General features: G+C 42.8%; 1 pseudogene; it reads right to left on the minus strand.

Annotated features, from left to right (window-relative positions):
* Window positions 1-4,223: 4,223 nt before the first annotated feature.
* Window positions 4,224-5,662, minus strand: LOC142894859 (uncharacterized; annotated as a pseudogene).
* Between the last annotated feature and the right edge of the window lie 15,685 nt (window positions 5,663-21,347).

Raw genomic sequence — 21,347 nt, forward strand, 5'->3', positions numbered from 1 at the left:
GAGGGTGACAAATAGAAAAAACAAAGGTGGGGGGGAGTTGCATTATATGTGGATAAAAACTTGAACTTCAAAGTGCTAGATTGGATGACAACTGTGTTTGATAACCTATTAAAATGTTTATACAATTGAAATATGTCAGGAAAAACATAATAATATTATTGTCACCTGTATATACATGGCACCAGGCACAAACATTGATGTTTCCAAGGAATGGATGGAGTGCATGTTCGCAAACCAAATTATCAAAGTAGTTTTCATATGTGGTGATTTTAACATTGACTTATTAAATCCAAATAAACATAAAGCAACAGAGGAATTAATTAATATAATTTACAGTTTAAATCTATTCCCAAAAATCACCAAAATTACACTCAACTGTGTCACCTTAAATGATAACATATGAAAATAGGCATATGAAATATTTGAGTATATTTAAGCAATTATGTGATGAAAACTGCCCAATTAAAGAATATAAAAGAAAACTGAAATATAGCAACTGTCCATGGATCACAAAGGGATTGCATAATGCCTGAAAAAAGAAAAATACATTATAAAGTGAATTCATAAAATTGAGAAATAGAGGTTGAAACTAAATATAAAAGAAAAAAAAAAAGGTTAACTCATATTTTAAGGATAAGTAAGAGAGATTATTATTGTAGAATATTAAATGATAACAAAAACAATTTTAAAGGAACATGGGGAGTATTAAACAGTATTATAAGAAATTTGTCTTAGCAAAAAGACTATCCAGAGTACTTTATTGGTAAGGACAATATAGTTTGTAACAAGAGTGAGGTGGCTGAAATCTTTAATTTTTTTTTTTTTTTTGTAAATGTAGGACCTAACCTCGGTGGATGAGAAAGAAATACTGGACATTGTTAAAAAAATGTAAGAACAAAAAGTCAACTGATTATGACATAGATATGACAGTAGTGAAATAGGTCATAGAAGGGATCTCAAAACCATTTGCATGAATTTGTAATTTATCATTTCAAAATGGGTCATTTCCAAGCAAAATGAAAATTGCCAAAGTCATTCCGCCGTATAAAACTGGGAACCAACATCATTTTACCAACTACAGGCCTATCTCCTTATTACTACAATTCTCCAATATACCAGAGCAACTCTTCAGCAATAGACTGGAGACATTCATAGAACACCAATTACTCGCTGACAGTCAATATGGTTTTAGACCAAATAGGTCAACATCACTAGCTATAATAGAAGCCATTGAAGAAATCACATTGAGCCAAAGAAATATGCTGTTGGAATATTTATTGATATCAAAAAAGCCTTCTGGAGGCAGGTTCTGGATCATGAACCAATCCGTATTCTGTACTGTTTCATTGTCTTACAATATTTCAATTACTGTGTAGAGATTTGGGGTAAGAATAACATTAGTTCAAGAAAAAGGGCATACAAGGATGGATCAAGTGGTGACAAACGCAAGGACATTGGCAAATGAGAAGATTCCCAGGAAGTGTGGGTGTGGCTGGGAAAAAACAACAACTTTGAGGGGACTTCACATTCACATGGGAAAGAAGAAGTGTGGTGGGGGAAGCCACAAGCAACCTTGCACTGCCCCAGAAAGGGCAGGTCAGACAATTGGGATCCAAGGCCGGGTAGACAAGCATAGCGCCTGCGGGCCCAACGTTGCAGAGGCAGGGCAGGAGGAAAGTCGAGAAGAGGAAGAAAGGATGATGTTGAACCCCAAGAAGTTAACCCAGTTGCACCCCCGAGTGACCCGAGAACAGAGTCACGTCAAAGAGCCAGGAACCTAAAAAGTCCACTCCGAAGGAACAAGATCAAGTGGCCAAAAGCCAACGAAACCGAGGAGTGGAAAAAGCTGGATGAACACCTGAGCAAGCTGCTGCAAAACATCTTACGCGGATCGGTGGAATCGAAGCTAAACCGGCTTGGAGAGATCTTGTATGAAGAATGCAGCAACAGGTATGGCGAGGTGACCATCAGAGAAGCAGCACCAAGGTCAAAGGGGAGGAGGGAGAAAGAGATCGATGAGTTGGTGGCAGGCAGAAGGCAGCTCCGTAAGCGTTGGAAGAAATCCGAGGAGTTTGAGAAGGAAGGCCTGAAAGTCCTCAGGGTTGGCAAGGAGTCACCTTGCCAACCCTACGGAGGGCGGAGCGCATCCGAAGGCAGAGGAAAAGGAAGGAAAAAGAAAGATCAAGCTTCGACAGGAATCCATTCCAGTACACACGAGGGTTCCTTGAGGAGAAGACAAGCGGAACACTGGTGCTGTGTCTCAATTCAGGTTTTGTGTCCTTGAAGTGCGCATTTTGAAAGGAAGTTGCGTCATAGCACTGCGCGAAGGCTTGTCCCAATTCCCGAGGGTGCTTAGGACGCTCAAAATGCGCACTCGGAAATACGCACTCGTTTTAGCCGATTCCAAGGATGCACCGCTACTATCCTTTGCGTACTTGGGTATCCCATGATGCTTTGCGTGCGGCTGCAAAGCATCGTGGGATCCTGGGAAGTCAGCTGAAATTAGCGGCATCTACTGACAAAGACACAAGTATTAAATTTCACATAAAATATTCAGTTATAACATTGGGTTTTTATTTATTTGAACATTCAACGCCATCATTAGATGGCGAACCAATGGTTAGCTTGATAATATAAAAACGTCACCTACGGGGTTGGCCAGCCGGAGGGAACGGCGGTGATGAAACGAGGAAATACGCCGAAGGCTAGACCGTCCCATGTGGTTACCGGGGAGGCGAGGTTTGGTCTGTCCTTCTAGGCTGGGAACTCGAGAGCCAAGAGTGCTGAGGCTCCTATGGACCCTGCTAAGAGTCATCTGGACCAAGCAGAGCATACCATCTGAGTGGCAAAGGACAGTGGCAGTCTCTATTACCAAACAACAGAACGCCAAGACCATCGAGCAGTTCAGAAGCATTGCCCTACTGAACGTGGACGGGAAAATATTCTTTTCAGTGATGGCACGTACCTAATAGAAAATGGGTACATCAACACAAGCTGCCAGAGAGCTGGAATTCCAGGTTTCCCCAGCTGCGTAGAGCATGCTTCCATGATTTGGGAACAGATTCAGACCACCAAGAGAGAGAAGAAAGATCTGCATGTCATATGGCTGGACTTAGCCGATGCCTATGGGTCAGTGCCACACCAGCTGATATTATATTCCCTCGACTTCTTCTACATCCCAGACAACATCAAGGCCATGATCATGAGCTACTACCAGGACATGTTCTTGTGCTTCGCACTAAAGAAGGTCAATACTGGTTGGCAACAACTAGAAGTAGGGATTGCAATGGGATGCTCCATCTCCCCCATCCTCTTCGTAGCAGCCTTCGAGGTCATCCTGATTGGGGCAAGGCAGGTGGTGGGCGGTGTCTGACTGCCTACAGGCCAGAGGCTCCTGCCTCTAAGGAGCTACATGGACGATATCACTTGGCTTCTACGAACTGCACCATGCACTTCCAGGCTGCTGAAGAGGCTGGACGAACTATTAATTAATAAATATTAATAATTGGAAATACTAAAATTAGAGAAATAATGCCTCAGGGATGTTAACATTTTGTGGTGTGTATGTACATAACTGGCATGCAAATGCCCCTCGTTACCTTCTTAATGACATAATGATGAATTTAAACTCCAAGATTTCTACCCAAGAAATCAGATTCTGCAACTTTGTCTTTAAGAAAGAGAAAAAAAAAACCTTCCTTGTTCAGGTGAAAGATACATCTTGCGGATGCGATGGGACACATCATCAGTGATGTTGTATCCCGGGATCATTGGGGGTTTCGGGTCTTTCAACATCAGACCCCCTCAGCCCAGGCGACCCGGCCAGGGTGATCAATCCCCGGCCTGCGTCCCAGCAGCGCTTGCCCACGTTTCTGCCCTCTTAATCCAAAGCCATCTTGTGGCTTTCTCTGCGGCTTCAGTTGCGGATCTGATAGCCTTCCGTTTAGCCTCCCCGACGAGTCCTAGCCGTGTGAACACTCTGCAGAGTGAACGCCCTGCGAAACCCCGGCAGCCCACCTCCAGAGGCTCACAGATCGTTTTCCAGCCTTTCCTCCTGCACTCTTCCACCAGCTCCTGGTACTTGGCACGCTTCCTCTCATTGGCCTCGTCCATGCGTTCTTCCCATGGCACAGTGAGCTCCAGAATGATCAGCTGCTTGGTGATATCGGAGACAATGATCATGTCTGGGCGAAGCCTGGTTGATGTTATCCTGGGAGGGAACTTCAGCTATCTGCCCAGGTCCACTTCCAGTTGTCGTTAAGGACATCATAAACAGCCTGGACCAAAAACCTGGTGCGATGGAAGTCTGCTTTCCAGATGTTGGACCAAGTAATTTTCTGTTGCAGAACATTCTCCCATTTAGTCCATACTCCTTGTTACCCCCTTCCCACCATCCTGCTGGCTCGTCCTTCCTCCACGCCTGCCCGCACTTCCTCCTGGATCAGATGTTGGCGCTCCTTGCCTTGGGCCTTATCTACCCTGGTCGGAAGTAGCCAATGCCTGCACGCCCTGTCACAATGGACCCCACCAGTTCTTTCTGCCTCAGTCGAGACTCAGCCAGGACCAGGGCTTTGCCTGCACTCCATTTCCTGCCTGTTCGCACCTGGATACCAGCTGATGCCACCTTTGGATCTCTGGATTCTCTGTACTGCAATGCTTCCCGTGTTCTGGACGCCATGAACTCTTCAGTGCCACTGATTGGGAGCTGCAGGATGTTGCTGGTGCCATACAGAGCAGAGCTGCTTAGGCTGCGTGGTAGACCGAGCCATCTTCGCAGGTAGCTGCTGATCTTTCTCTCCATGCCCTCGACTGTTGTTATAGGTAATGTGTACACTAGCAGGGGCCACAGGATCCGGGGCAGGATGGAATGCTGGTAAGTCCAGGCCTTGAACCTCTCTGGCAGACCACTTTTATCAACCCGGCTAAGCCAGTCCTCAAGTTCATTGCTGGTTCTCTGGATGGAGGCAGAGTCTTTGAGGCTACAGTCAAAGTACTTCCCGAGGCTCTTAACTGGCTTCTCTGTGATGGAAGGGATGGTGTCCACTACTCTCCCTCTCTTCAGCACTAGAGACCTTGATTTTGCTGGCTTAAAACTCATCCTTGCCCAGGCGATGAGTTTCTCTAGGCCTTGGAGAATCCACCTGCTGGTTGGTACGGATGTAGTGGTGACAGTCAGGTCATCCATGAAGGCTCTTATTGGGGGCTGGCGTACTCCTGATGTTGTCAAGGGGCCCCTAGATTCTACCTCAGCTGACTTGGCGATCATGTTCATGGCGAGGGCGAAAAGGATGACTGAGATGGTGCAGCCGGTTATGATGCCTTTCTCAAGCCGATGCCAATCTGATGTACCTGATCCAGTGGTGACTCTCAGTCTGAAATTGCTGCAGATGAAGATATGGACAAGAGGCAATTGTAGCCAACAATTTGAAAGTAGCCTTAGACTTTTGTTTCACTTATGGCAGTAATGATGGGGCACACAGCTCTCTCTCTCTCTATTTTGATCCCACTTGCACCCAATAATGGTGGCCCTGCATTTTCCCTCACCAATCATAACATCTCCACAGCCTGCCAATTGCCTCTAAGTCTTTACTTCATGAAGACTGCTGGGAAGATAAGCCGACTGATTGATCTCGTGGAGAGGGTCCACCTTTTCTGGAGGCATCTTGTCAGCGCAGAGGCTGCATGTCTGTCGTCATTAGTCACACTTCTGCCCTCCCTTTCACAGTTTTCAATAAGCCACTTAAAATACAAGCTTAGCACAGCTTTAGGGCAAAAAAGGATTTCCCTTAAGTGATGTTTGACCAAAATGCAAACTATATCCTACATTCATTGACCTACTGCATTTTTTTCTCACTCTTTTGCCTTGTTTGCCATCTTTACCTTCAATAATTGTGCCCCCATAGATTGTTGCTTTCCTAAGAGCACTATCAACAGTCAAGAATCAACAATTGGGCATTTGTAAAGTGCTTAAAAGTGTCTTATCTGTGTCAGAGGAGTGCATGAAGCATTGGAAGGCTAATTGCAGACACCAGGAGGCATATCATGATCCATTTTAGAATATTCATGAAACGAAAGACCAAACTTAGAGTGCACTCCTGAAAGATAATCTGATCCTGCCAAAGGACAGCACATTTAACTGTGCCAGAACCTTGAGGGGTTGTACTTGATTCCTTTGCCCTAATTCATGGCACTTATTTATTATGATTGTTAACGATGCCAAAAGGTTAAAAACTGACGCAACTGAGAAGTAACATACAAACTTTGACTCTTTTTAAGAGCATTATTTTCAACAAAAAAACCCTCTAAATTCTTCCTACTCATTGGTGTTTAATTGAATAATTATAATAAATGCGTATGCATTCCAGTCTGGTGCTTTTCTTTTCGTCACAAAATGTTTAACAAAAAGTCCCACCAAAAATAGGATATTGAGTCTTAATGCAGATGTTAAATATTTCAAAATAAAGTCATAGTATATTACAGAGGTTGGGTTCTGAGTGACTGCACCACTGGTCCAAACAAAGTTTCAGTTTGAACAACTTAAAAGGGACCTTTTGTAAAGGTGCCTTTGGATTTGATTTCTGGCCCCTCCAGAGCAGCAACACACGATTACCTGCACTGAAAGCTTTATAGGTCTGCATCACTTCCTCGTATTTCCTGCATCCCGTGAAAACGGTCTATTTTGATTCACTTCACTCCCGGCCTCCACCGTGTACGCCTCCCGCTCAGCCGACTCCGCTGTGGTTGGTCACAATATTAGTTGCTGTTGAGCCACACTTCTCCAGTTTGCTGGTGCGGGAGTTGAGAGTAAACATCAAACTTTACAATACTGGCACAATTTAAACACTTACCGTCAGGAAGGCTTCATCCTTTAGCAGCTGTTTACCGGCTAATCCATCTTCATACGGACCCAGTGTGGGCTGAGTTACAGCCGCAAGGTGGACTGAAGGGCCCTGGACGTTTCTGTGCCTTCCGTGTCCCCTGAACCATATTTTACTTTTTGAACTGACCCTGTTTTTGTTCTGTATTTTTGCAAGACATTTTAATAGGGCTTAGAATGATTTTGTTTCATACTGTTGACTTGTATCAAAACACTGTCCTAGCAGAGAAAATATGTACGCTGAAACGATCACTTGAGTCAGATAGTCGTTTATTATTAGGCAAGAAAATCTGCACAACTTAAGTCCACATAAAGCACAAAGCAGAAAGAGCTCTATACAACCGATGTTAACATGCTGGCAGGGTGAAAATCACTATAAGGAGCGAAACTCGCGAGTCAGAATCGCTGCCTCTTCAGCTTCGCCGCCAGCGAACAGAACACACAAGCAGAGTACGGAGTTAGCGGTGGTGGCTAACAGTTTATCAACACGATTCAGCGGTTGTACATTGCAAGTAGTCTTAAAACTAAAGTTGCTTGAGGTCACAATACACTCACAGTCCTCTTACATGTTTTCAAATATTGCCATGGCTGACTATTCTCTCGTTGTCCACCGGCTGAGTCGAGCCCGTCTCACTCCCGTTGCCCACCGGGCCGGTGTTCCATCGTATCCGCATTAGGCTGAACAAACCTCCAACATTTTCTATGTTCGTTCCACTCCGACAGTTGTGGTCCTTGGTGCTTCGGTAGTAGCTCGGTATTTCAATTTCGATGTTCGAATAATGATGTTCGTCTTAACATTTTCAGGTTCAAGTTTCAATCCTTTGTGAAATACTAATATTTTAGAAAGAAATCGAAAACAGTGTCAGTGTAAATAAAGTGTAAATTTAAGTATAAATTGTAAAATACATTTTTTTTTTAATGTTTCCCCAGAGAAATGTCTTCAGATTATGAGGTCTTTCTAATAGATGAAGAAAATTTGTTTTTATTTTTTTTATTATCATTAAATACACAATGCTTTCAATTTCATAGAAGCACAATATCCTCATCCAATAACTGTGGATCCCTCTTGCATGTAACTGTGTTCTTTTCTGTTGGATTGTGTTTAGTGTGTCAATACCAGGATAGATAATGTCCCATGAAAACAAAAAGAGTTTCTACACATTGACAAGATGTCCTTATTTGTAAAAGCCCCACATATATCTGACTTGACTTCATCAACTGTGCCAGCAACTGATGCTGTCCTTTCCAGCAGATGAAAATGATACATTTCATGAATATTTGAGGAAACGCCTGTCATTTCACAGATGAGTACCCTTGAATAATGAGGGAGAGAGACTGTATTTCATCTCACTGTCATATATTGAGCACCGAATCAGTTTGTGAACAAGATGTCTCGAATGGATAGTTCCCCTGTCTCAGGTGGCTGATTTATTTTTGGATTGTTAGTCTGCAGAAAATGCAAAGGGGAACAGTGCTGTGCTAGAAAAGTGAGAACAAAACAGAGACAAGACAACCATCATACTTGAGGTCAACAGGTAACCAGCCATATGCAAATGAAACATTTCTCTTATTTCTATTTGCTGGATTTACAAACTTTTTGATAGAGTATAAAACACACTAATGCTGTTGGTTTGCCTTAAAGCCGTGTCAACTCCACTATTTCTTTCTGCATTCCTGTATGCTGTGTATGCTGCGTTGCTTACAGGTACTGTTTTTTTTCCCCGGTGCTACAACCTTTTAAACTCTGCTTTTGAGGGTTGATGCACCACAGCGAAATGGTGCCTGTGCAACCTCAGGGCATCACTGATGCACACTGCGGCACTCGTTCGTTTTAGATCTGTCTATTTTGGAAAAAGCTGGCAGCATCTACCCATCAAGCTGTATCTGACTGATACGAGGAGCAACGAAATAGATTGAAAAAAAAAAAAAAATCTTTGCAGACTTGCTCCAACCTCCCGACATGATCCATATTTGGTTGTCACGCAAGCCCAAGAAGATAAGGATTACTTAAACACAGAAAGTTAAAATTTAATTCATTTCACGTTTAACTGCAGTTCATCAGGACATTCTACAACACCGGGACAGATTTTGACTGTCTGCTGTATTGCAATGTAGGATTTCTAGATTGTTTTATAAGCACTGTCTCCTAAAACAAATGGAAACTCTGGTGTTGCCTTGCACTGCAATAAAGGCCTGCCTCTCTCTCTCTCTCTCTCTCTCTCTCTCGCTCTCTCTTCCTGTCCTGGAGCTTTCACGGCTTTTTGAACTGACAAGCATCACATCACAGTCCTCTTCCTCTCAGTGTGACACACTGACCTTCGAGGCCAGCTGCAGAGTTCCCCTCATCATCTGCGGAACCTTGCCAAATTTCTGTCTGAAAGTCCTGCTGTCGCCCCTGTTACCTTTTCATTCAGTGTCTAAGATGTCATGGTCATGGCACGTTGCCAGAAATGTCCTGTCTTGGCCTGGAACTGCAGAAAAAAATGCAAAAGTAAGTTCTGACTATAGTGGAAGACAAAAAATATGTTTTAAAAAAACAGCTTGATAATTTCCAACGTGGGACTCTTGCAGTGAAACTTGTATTCCTTCGGGCTCTGGTCAGAGACAGGAGCTGTTCTACTTTTGATGGGATGCTGCAGACAACTCCTGTCATGCAAATTTGTCAGACTAGAAACAGAGTGAGCTCGAGCCTGTGGTGCGCACACCGCAAACTTTTGTTTTCCATTGTAGCTTCCATTGTTTCTTCAATAAAACAAAAATGCTTTGCTTATTTTTCTATGGCACGCTTGTCTTACCTCTTAATGTTACGTGATACACAGGAGTCCCATGAATGCAAAACCCTAACGGATTTAACAGTGTGCCTCTGCTCCTGTCAGCTGTCATTGCCATCTGACGTCATTGTTACCAAATTCCCGCTTCGATTTCTCTTCAGAGCTCAGCTGAAACCTGCTGCACAATATATATCACGCCAATAGACTTTTATTTTACTCACTCATACATATTTGCATACCTGTGTGAGTATACAACCGTGTGTTAGTATACAGCCTTTGCCACTCAAATGCTGTTTCCTATTGCAGGCAAAGGTCCACCTGATCATGCTCTATTTGACTCTGGTGGTGGTGTTAAGTGTTGATGAGTGTTACGGCCGCTGCCGTTTCCGCGGTATTGTGTGTGTGTCTCTCTCTCTCTTGCTATGTGTATGTGTGTGTGTGTGTGTGGATGTATGAGTGTGGGCGTGGCTGTGAAGCATTACCCAGATGCCGTGCACCTGGGCTGCCGGGGGTGAACCTGCCCGAAGAGTACTCCACCAATCACAGGAAGGCCCCGGAACAGAGGGAGAAAATAAAGAGGCTGGCCGACCTGCATTCGGGAGCTGGCTGTAGGCGGCTAAGCTCGTTTGCCTCCGAACTTTGTGTCACCGTGACTGTTAAAATGTTTTGTTTGAGGCATTAGTTTGGGTTTTTGGTTGAGAACGCAAGAGGAACTTTAGTTTTACCTGCACATTTCCTCATGCACTTCACCTTAGATCCTTTGTTAGCCACACTAGAGATGGGTGCTGTTGAGTTCTGTATTTCCTTTTTTGGTTAGAGAATTAGGTTTTTGGTTTCCTTCCTTTTACCAAATAAGTAAGGTACTTTAAAACTTCCAGGAAATCTCTTTTTGTTCTTTCTTCTCCCCCTACTTTGACCAGCACCCATTAAGTTCCTTGTCCACCTCAACCTTTGTTTATATCCGCCATTCTTATTTTTTGTAATAAATAACTTTTGTTAAACCACGTTACACCTGGTTTTTATGTTACTTCCCTTTCCCCTCATGAGCTGGTTGTAACAATGAGATTTAAATTACATAAACGCAACACAAAATGGAAAGATACACCAGGGACAGTTTAGTTTAATGGTGAGACAGTTGGATTTAGGAGATAATTAATTTTATATAATGTTTAATGTAATGTCTGGATAATGTATTTGATACAATATCCATGTTAAATAAATAGAAATTATAAATAACTATAAAACTCTCTAAAGGTACAATAGCTGTTGCAGAGGTGGGGACCCTGGTGTGGGTTAAATTAACCTGTCCAGTCCACTTCAGATAGAGACTCTTTACTGCCATACACAAACAAGTTGCTTCGAGGGCATGGTTAGACCGAAGGTCAGACTGAGAGTCACTGAATAAGACAGATAAGATGAAAGTCATTTTATTTGCCAAGATTTGGCTCTTGATCAATTGTGCATCATAATTTTGCGCAGAGTCCACGCTCCCTGTCCCCATAAAATGTACCTTTATCAGATATGCTGTAAACTGTCACTTAACCCAAAAGTGTTCTGAGCCTCATCTGAGACAAAAAATAATGTAATTTGATGTAATTTGATGTTTTTTGTTGAAACTTAAGCCTCACTGAATGATACTGATCACTTTAGATTGCATTTCCTTCACAGAATCTGACTTTTTTCAAATGTGTGTGTGTGTAAGAGTGATAAATGAATAGCGTTTTAAAAATATAAGAACATTCACTTCCTTTTGGGCATTAAGACATTCATAATGCGCACACACACACACACACTTACGAATGTGAGCAACGGAGTGGGCTGGCTACGGGGCCGGGGATTGGGTTTTGGGTGTGACAAACAAATGGGTAAAGACCGAAAGAAGAGAGTTTTTTTGAAGTCAAGATGGATGATAATGAAAATAATGAGAAAAGCTCAAGTGGGAGCAAAAAAAACAAAACAAAAAACAAAACAGCTGCTGGGGCAGAACCGCAGAGTGAGAGACAGACTGTGCAGATACCATCCCTGTGCACAACTCTTGCCCACTCCAGGATTTCTTTGGCCACTAACTTATGAGATGTGAGATATAGTTGCCATTCCCCAACCAATTAGGAGGATCTGGGAGTTTTCTATGCTGTAATTTCTCTGGCCTTGAATTATACCAGTTCCATTAAAGATAAAATGCATAAAGCGAAAATAAAACTAGCATTTTACACCATTTTCTGATTTCCAAACACAGTTGGAGCAGACTGCATTCAAATGACATTGTAAAGCACCACTGCACAACAAATGTAATTATGTCAATGAAAAAAGGCTCTCAATACATGTTAATACATGACTCATCTCAAGATCAGTGAGGTTATCCACTGATGCATTGCTGATGAAACCTTAACAAATCTAAGGGCACAGCATAAAGAGTGCTATTTCAGAGTACACACCTAAAATTCATAAACACACACCTATAATGACTCTTTGTCATATGTACAGAAATACAAGTGAAATAGTCCCCGTCCAAACATATACAACACATATACAATACAACATGGGGAAGACAGGACTGGACTGGGGAAAAAAAAAAAAAACAACTCAGCAACATAGGCACATACAGCAACACAACATAACATAGAAACTGCATAGATTTGCAACGGGGGAGGGGAAGCGGAGGTGAGTTGTTCCATTGTAGGCAGGCAGCCAGGCGCCAGCCGCAGTCCTGAGGCACCACCATGCAGACCCTGCCCGCCGCACAGTGGGATGAAGCTGCGAAGGCATTGGGTGGTGAGTCGGGGGGTGGGTACATATATGCATGTGTGTGTAAGTGTCTGTGGATGCATGTGTGTGTGCGTAGGCCCAGAGAGTTGCTTCGCCTGACGCCACAATCTTGGTGCCTCATTCCGCAGGATATCGCTGCGATAACACAGCGATTGCTGTGGAGACGTCAGTGATTGAGCCCCAGACAAAGTCAGCAATTTGCAGGTGTCCGTGAGGGAAGGGGGGAGGGAGGAAGTTCACAGCGTCTAACTGCAGCGATCTCCTGGAGTTGTTCCAGCAGCGAAGTTGGCCGAGGCCGGCTCGGAGGGGGGGCCGAATTACAGATTAGGATTGTTTGGGTGTTCATTTCTGTCGGGCAGACAGGTTCCCCCGAACCCGCGTGCGTATAAGATGGGAAATGAAGAAATACAGTAAAACTACAAACCTCAACAACTAATCTGGTAGAAAAACTGCAGTTCAAACTGCAGGCAGCATTTACAGTAGCTGTGGTTGCCAATCATGGCTACTGGTGCTCCAATAACAAGGCCATCTCTGTGACAGATAAAGTTAAACACAGAGGTCCTCTTGTTTAGATATAAGAGACTTTCTACTACTCAACCCTGTCAAACAGCATTACACTGTCCAGTATATTGTCACTATTGGAATACTTCTTTTCCAATAAAAATCTTTAGTCAGCATTAACCATCTGCATTAAAAAAAATATTATCATGAGCATGAACAAACATGGTAGAACGGTTGTTTCATGGTATTTGTAGATGCTCACAAATGTGTGGGCAACTGGCAAGTTTGATGTCGGTTTAAATTTATGTGAATTCCAAACTTTATTCAAAAAACAGATTTTTTTTTGCACTCAATGATGTAATAGTGCAACTCTAAGGATGTTCATAATGGTCTTAAGATCAGTTAACATGAATAATGGAATGTTCCCATCCAACAAGAACCTTCAACTACTTCACAGTTATTTTGATACTTGGGACTCACCAGCCTCTTCTACCACAATTCCTCTTTGTGGGGAAACGGAGGAAAAGATAATGCAAGCGAATGTGTGAAGTTTCAATCACAAAAGTTCAGCCAGCCACCAGCCATTGTGTTTAAGCTTCGGGACAACCGAATGTTCAGTGATGTAACCAAAGCAAATGATCCAAATGAGCAAACGCAGTGTAGGGAATCCTGTTACAAAATATTACAAGGGCTAGGGTTAAAACTAGAATACAAACGCATGGGGAGTGCCTTTTAAACTGGATTTTGCCAGTTAAGGTTAGGGTGAGGGGGTTAATGGCCTCCTAGCATAGCTGAATGTGGTTGAACAGAGCATGAGGCAAGCAGGTGCTGATACAGATCATACAGGACGAAGAGAATAAACCAAAAACAGACCCAACAAATTGATTGGGTTTGTGATTAGGTATTGATTGAGTTGGCTGAGGTTAAAACAACAACAACATGGCGATGAACAGAGGGAAAGGCTACCTGTCTATGTGGGTTCTGATAAATGATGACATGTGGATGTGTAGTTTGAAGGGGGCAGCCAGGCGGATCGCAGAGGATGAGTGGACGACTGAGCCAAAAATGGGTCATCAAGGCTACGCTTGCATGCGCGCAGAAGCATTTATTTATTTTTGTGTAACACTGTAACACAACGGGTTGATTTAGAAATTGAGGGAGAAACAGACGCCAAATATTGACTTGCTTTAAAAGCAGCTCAGGACTAACCCTCATTCTGATTTCACAATTTGTTTGTACATAATGAATAATGACAATAACACTGCTGTGACTTTACCTTATTTGCAAACATACATTGCAAATGAAAGAAGACAAGTAAAAAAAAACAACACACATTTTCACAAAACAAATTACGAACACACACACACACACACACATACACACTTATAGGCCTGTCAGCATTAACATGTTAATTGTAATGAGAGTAAATTAAATACAAGCCATACGGTGCTTCTTTTTTTTTTAATCACATTTTAACCGCAAGTCTGTCCTGTGGGGGTCTAGTGGTGTAAAAAAATATCTAATGTCTCCTATGAAAATATATAAAAATGCTACCCAATGCTTAGAACTCAGTAATTGGGGTTAGATTCCCCAGTGCGGCAATGCTATTGCTCACTGCCCCCCAGGGCACAAATTTCACATCCTTCTGGCTTGTGACAATCAGTGGGACTTTAACCTTGCATCCCACAGTCATGTCCTCCAGCTGTGGCGCTATGTTTCGACACTGCATACTGCTGAAGTTAGGTATGTTTATTTTGTGGAATTCACATCGTGGTGATTTAAGCAAACCACCTACACACTAAACATTCAGGTGCAGCCAACGTAGATTGGCGAGGTATCGCTTTGCCAAAGCATCATTTCAGTGTGTGTGAGTCGCTGCAGACCTGTGGATGAGAGTACATTAAAGAAGCTAACTAGAGCAATTGCAAAATTGGCAGCAACTGAATGCTTTGACCTATCTTTATTGTTGTTGGGAACAATTGTTCACATATACAGGAGCTGTAAGGAACCGAAATAAGACCCAATTTGGAACTCCTGTAACATGCATATGTAATAAGTGGATTAATCGCAGTTAACTATGGAAAGTCAGAGGTTCATCTTAGTTTGTATGTATGTATGTATGTGTGTGTGTATGTATACATACATATATACTGAAACGGGTGTGTTTTGGATCCAATTGCAGTACATCAGACACACAGTTTAAGTTTAAAATGTCTTTAATCAGTAATCCGGCAGAACATCAGAAATCAGGCAGGACAGGCTGGTCAAAGGCTGGCAAGGTTGACGACGTCTTCAGTCTTAAGTGCAGAAAGGTAAATAACAATCTGGCAGGGAATTAGTGGCAAGCAGGGGTCTTTATACATAACCAGTCATATAAAAGCAGGCAAGCAGAATGGGGTCACTTTGATAGGGATAGATTGGCAAAGACTTAAGTGGGAAACAGAAAATCCAGCTACAGTTTTGTAGCGATGAAAACAAGGCAAGGCAACTCAAATGTTAAGGAAGTAGGTGTATATAAAATAATAAACCTTTAGTTGTACAGCGCTAAATCACAACCAAAGGTGTCTCAAAGCGCTTTATACAATCAGAGAGAACCAACCGGGCCCCCGGAGCAAGCAAGATGCGACAGTGGCTGGGAAAAACTCCCCAGTGGGAAGAAACCTAGGGCAGAACCAGACTCCAGAGGACCATCATCTGCCTATGACTAGTGAAATACAATAATAGAGGAGAGACAGCGAAAGAGAGAAAGGAGCAGAGTGAGCCAGGGTGGCAGACAGGACAGAGTGAAAAACGGAGACCAACCAGGCATTCACAAAATGGATATAAACACAAAAAAATGGAAAAATAAATTCAAGGCTGCTGTCCACGTAGAATGTAATTGTCCATGCTTTGGAAGGCAAGAGCCTATCTCGATGAGCAATCTGCCGATAGAACAAGTCCAGGTCCTCAGCGTGGTGGTGGGACGAAGCGATGACACCAAGACCCCCAGGACAGCATAATCCAGCTCCTGGCGCAGTGGTCATCACCTGCCGGGGGGCCACAGAGACTGCGGCAGTATCATGCATATCGAGCATACTATACAAAGCATAATGAGAGCTAGTTTGGACAGAGTAGATGGAGTCAAAATGGCTTATCTAACAAAATATCTCCAAGTGTGGCACAACCAATAAACCTAGTGGAATAACAATTAATCAACTGTGTGTGTGTGCAGGGTACCTCAACTTACCTATTCCCTCAAACCTCCCACCACATATCAGGCAAAAACATGTGTCATAGAAAAAGAAATAACAGCAAGAGAGAGCCTCAGACATCCTCCATTTTATGAGATCTGTCTCTCTGTCCTGATAGGCCAGCTGGAGAGACAGGAGGCCAATAGGAGGCATTGTCTGCCGTCACTGTGAGCACCTGAGAGAAAAAGAAAAACACAATGGGGAGGGGGGAGGAGAAAAACAGACTCACTCCTTGCTGCTTGGCACGTAACACGCATCAAGACGGCATGTATCTTTACACACTGGGCAAAGGGCAAAGTGACGCAAATAAGCGATGCGAAAATGCAAATGTTTCGCCAGCGATTTTTTTAATTTTTTTTTTCTGTACCCACCAAGCATGACACGAATATGTGTATAAAATTCGCAAAGCGAATGAAGTTTGGGGCTCTTTCTGTCGCGCCGAAGGAGAAACGATGGAGTTGACGACATCCTGAACTGATGATGTTCTGGTGATGGTTGGATTAAAAACGAAAAAAAAAAAAAAGAGTAGAAGTATTTGGGTTCTCCCAGTATTGTTCTTGAGAGAGGTGTTGCAGTCCTTAAAAATGTCTAGTACCTTAGGGCGTTTACCCACTAGCCCTGTGCGGCTAGTGCCAGCCCTTCACGGTACGGGACAGCTCGGTTGAAAGGTATTTCCATAAGCCTGACCAGTACCTGAGCGTGGGCGGAGTCACGGTTGCAGGGCGAACCGAAGGTCTTTTTGTGCCTCCCGTGTCCCGGAAACCATAGGATTCACTTTTTGTATTATCCGTGGTTTTATTTTGTTTTGTGCGAGACATTTTCGTAGGGCTTAGAATGATTTTGTTTCACACTGTTGACTTGTATCAAAACACTGTCCTAGAAGAGAAAATGTAGACGCTGAAACGATCACCTGAGTCTCACAGTCGTTTATTATTAGACAAGAATATCCGCACAACTTAAGTCCACACAATGCACAAAACAGCAACAAGTCTATTCGACCGGTGTTAACAAGCGAGCAGCGTTTAAAAATCGCTATAGGGAGTGAAACTTACGAAACTCTTAAGTTTCGCTGCGAGCCAACACAACACAAGCAGAGCACGGAGTTAGCGGTGGTGGCTAGCGGTTTATCGACACGATTTAACGGCTCTACTTTGCAAATAGCCTTCAAACTAAAGTTGCTTGATGTTACAAAACACATTTACAGTGCTCAAGCATGTTTTCAAATATCGTCGTCCACCGGCCGAGTCGAGCCCGTCTCACTCCCGTTGGCCACCGCGTCGGTGTTCCATCGCATCCGAATTAGGCTGAACAAACCTCCAACATTTTCTCTGTTCGTTCCACTCCAACAGTTGTAGTCTTGGTGCTCCGGTAGTCGCTCGGCATTTTTATTTTTTTATTTCTCCGGACACTGTTTCGCTGTACAGCGACGGCCACCGGCTGCGAAACCAGGAAGGCTTTTCATTGCGTGTCGCTCCGTCCGTCCAGCTCTCTATGAGCTTTTTCTTCGGCCACGGAGAACAGAAACGTCTGTAGTTCTACGTTCGCCCATGGTACAGTTTCATAATCTTTTCAGTTTTTAATACGTGAAACTGTACAAATCCACACGCAGGGCATTTAAAAAATGGCGGTTTTGGTCTTTCGTGAGAGACTGCCTTTGGCTTTCGTCAAAACTTTTACCCAATCAGTGCCCTGCACGTTGCTACGTCACCCATACGGTCTCAGCTCTGCTCGCTTCGAACCCCAAGGAGGCAGGTACCAAAATCGTAACCCCTGGGACCGTGCTGGGGCTCGTGGAAATGCCTGAATACCGACCCGTACCGTACCGAGACGTTACCTAGGGCGCCTGTAGGTAAACACCCTTAGTTTATAGTGGACATGTGTATTCTTCTTATTGTATTGCTAGAATTATTATATTACATTATTTGTTTTTTTGTCTTGAGAGGGTGTGTTGTGTGTGTCAGGTATGTGTCAGACATATAGGTCGGGTGATTACATGGCAGCGGAGGTGGAAGATATTAAATGTTTGGTTAAGAAGCGGCGGTTAGAAACAGTTTTTTTTCAAGCTCAAGAATCTTTACTGTGATTTTGACCACATTTTTGAAGTACCTGTGACCATGATTTTTCTTTTTTTTTTTTTTTTTAATTTTCCTTTGGATGTGCTCATCATTTAGAAAGCTTTTCGGAACGGATTTAAACGAAAGAATAAAAGATGAAGATAAAAGTGTGGCGAGTGAGAAGTTTTGTTTTACATGCGTAAAAAGAACCACCGCCTTCTACACCACGGCTTTAAAACTTGGGGGGAAAAAAAAGGGCAACATAAAAGGAGCTGGGTGAGTTCAACACGACAATCCAGGAGCTCAAATTTGACCAAGTGAAATTTCGCCAGTACTTTAGAATGTCCATCGGACAATTTGGAGGACTGCTCAGTCAACTGGCTCCACGTTTGCAGAGGGAGAGAACATTACCAACGTTTTTGATGTGACGTCATCAACCATCCAACATCATTTTGATTGGTCAGAGGTCCAGCATTCACCTTTTCGGAGTGCCACTGACTTCAATAGTTTTTTTTTTTTTTTTTTAAAAAACGTGAATTATTCGCCTAGCGAATTCTTCTCCCAGTGTGTAAGGACCTTTAGGCTTCTGTCACTGAGGTATTTGCCTCTGGCGTATTGTGAATATCCTGGTTAACATCTCAAGTGGAATATTCCTCCAGATGTTGCGAATGTAAACTGCGTGTCAGACTGGTTTGGAATATGTACCCTTTTTGGAGTATGCTGTGCATGTAAGCATGTTCACCGTAGCGGGGATAACGACTGTAGCATACCGTATCAAGATATTTTCTGTCAGAAGGGGCACACAGTGAGGAGTGACTTAGCAGCAAGTGTTCCACCTGCCTGTTTTCTGATGCAAATGTAACTGCCATGCACTCCAGAGCAAATTAAAATATCTCACTCTTGTCCTCTCTTCGCCCCCTCTCTCTGTCCTCCCACCATATGTAGCCAACATTATCAGTGAATACGAGCTCATTTTCGCAACCGCCCGCCTACGCAAACACACGCACGCTCTCTCTCTCGCTCCCACACACACACACACACACACACACACTGGTGTCATGCAAGCAATGGAGTGCCTGCATCCATGTTAACAGCAGAGGTGGGATTCCGCTGGCAAACTATCACCCCCACTGCGTAGTGGACAAGTGGGAGCCAAAAGACTTTTCATTTTTAATTTCTTTGTGTTCAACTGTAAATTTTGCTTCCAGTATACTTTGACACACAATGGGCATCCCGTATATTAGCAGTACTTGGCCTGATTAGGAATTAATGTTTGTTCTTGAATGGTCTGCAAAAAGTTGAAAGGCTAAAGGGCTTAATAGTTTGCATAATGATGTTTGCAATCACCACCACCACCACCACCATCAAGTACATGTTTTCGTTTGTGTGTGCATTCTTAGTAGATCACACACACACCACATGCAAACTAATAGCACACACAATCTGTTTGCATGCAATTCATTTTGCGCACACTGGGATCTTCTGAAATCAGGCTTCATGTTAATTCTTCAATAGTCTTTGTAGACAGTTTTCTAATTGACATTGAAACACTGTAGCATGTCTGTCACACTTTAAAACAAAGGTAAAGTGTAAAGAGAAAAAATAAAAGTAAAATCACATTTAAAAATGTAGGACAATTAACTATGCAGCTCCTCAGCTCTTTGAAAGCTGGAAGGCTATTTTCCCTCTGAAATCATTTTTTTCCTGTGCGCCTCGAAGGACGGGGTTCAACATTTTTTTAAAAAAATCTATTTTGTATTTATTTAAATATCTCCTCAAATTTGCTAGCCAGATATTTTTTTATATCATCAATGTGTTGATTTACAGGAGGTCAGGGAGACAACCAGTCCCGTTTTGTCATTGCGGTACACTTTTGATAAAGAAAATCTGATAGAGCATGGCACCAAATCCACTGAAACCATCTAAGTCAAAACTTAAATCCCAAACCCGTAAGAGGTGTGCCACGGCTGCGGTTGCATGTAATTAACAAAACATGATCAATTGGATGACACTGACCTCTGTAATCTGTTGAATTTATAATAGTATCCAATAGCTGTGTGTTGCTTAGTTTGCATTTCTTTTCTTTGCAACCGCAAAGCAAATGAATGATGGCAAAATGAAAACAAACTAATTATTAAAATAAACTTGAGCATTTGCAGATAATATAATACATCACACTAGTCTGAAACAGAGCAACAGCATTGTCTCCTGAGTGATAAAGTTCATAAACGGTGCGTTGATGACTTTTATTTTATAACAAACAAAAAAATAAACATTGTTCCAATTGTTTCTGAATCTGCAGATATTGTGTGACTTATTTTGGCTCAGGGGAACTCTGCCTTTGTGAGAGTGTGGCTGTTGCTTACTGGCATATGCTGTTCTCCAAAATCCAAAGTGTGTCAGGTTGGCTGTACCACATCAGGGCAAAGCATGTGTGTGGGTGGATGGAGTTGTACTGAGCGAGCTTGCTATGTAGGGGATCCGGCAGAGTGTCTGCTGGCGTGTTTTTCTTCTTCCATTTCAGTTCTTGCCTCTGGTTCTGTTGCGTATTGCTCTCTAATGGCCTTGTCTGCCTGCGTGATACAAGGAACAATCTTTGCTTATGGGCACACTTTTCTGTTGCACACACACTTTTCTGTGTCTCACACAGACACAAGGTTGTTACTGATGTACTGATAGTTATTTGATTTTAGAAATCTGTATTAACTTGAATGTTTATCTGTATATTTTTTTTATAAACCATTATACAATATATAATACCAAATGGGTCCTATTTTGGCCATTCTGAGATTTAATAAATCAATTTCGGTGGTCTACTTCTACTTCCAAGGTTATTGTAGAAAGCCTCCCCAAAGTCTAAAATAGAGCAGGAGCCTACCAGTTATCTTAGGGTGAGGCCGAAGGTATATCCTGGACAAGTCGCCAGTTCATTGCTAAGGCCAACACAATGAGGCAAACAACCATCCATCTGTTCACATCCAAACTTAGGACAAATTCTAAGTCTCCTTTTAACCTAATGTAGATATCTTTGAACTATCAAAGGCAGCAGGAGCCCACACAGACATAAGGAGAACATGACAGTGCCATATAGTAGTGATGTAGACCACCTTAACCAAGACCAAGACTACCAAGACTAAGACGCACCATG

Source organism: Nelusetta ayraudi, unplaced genomic scaffold (genome assembly GCF_046127955.1).
Source record: "Nelusetta ayraudi isolate G7.1 ecotype Tasmania unplaced genomic scaffold, CSIRO-AGI_Nayr_v1 ptg000045l, whole genome shotgun sequence".
Taxonomy (NCBI): Eukaryota; Metazoa; Chordata; class Actinopteri; order Tetraodontiformes; family Monacanthidae; genus Nelusetta; species Nelusetta ayraudi.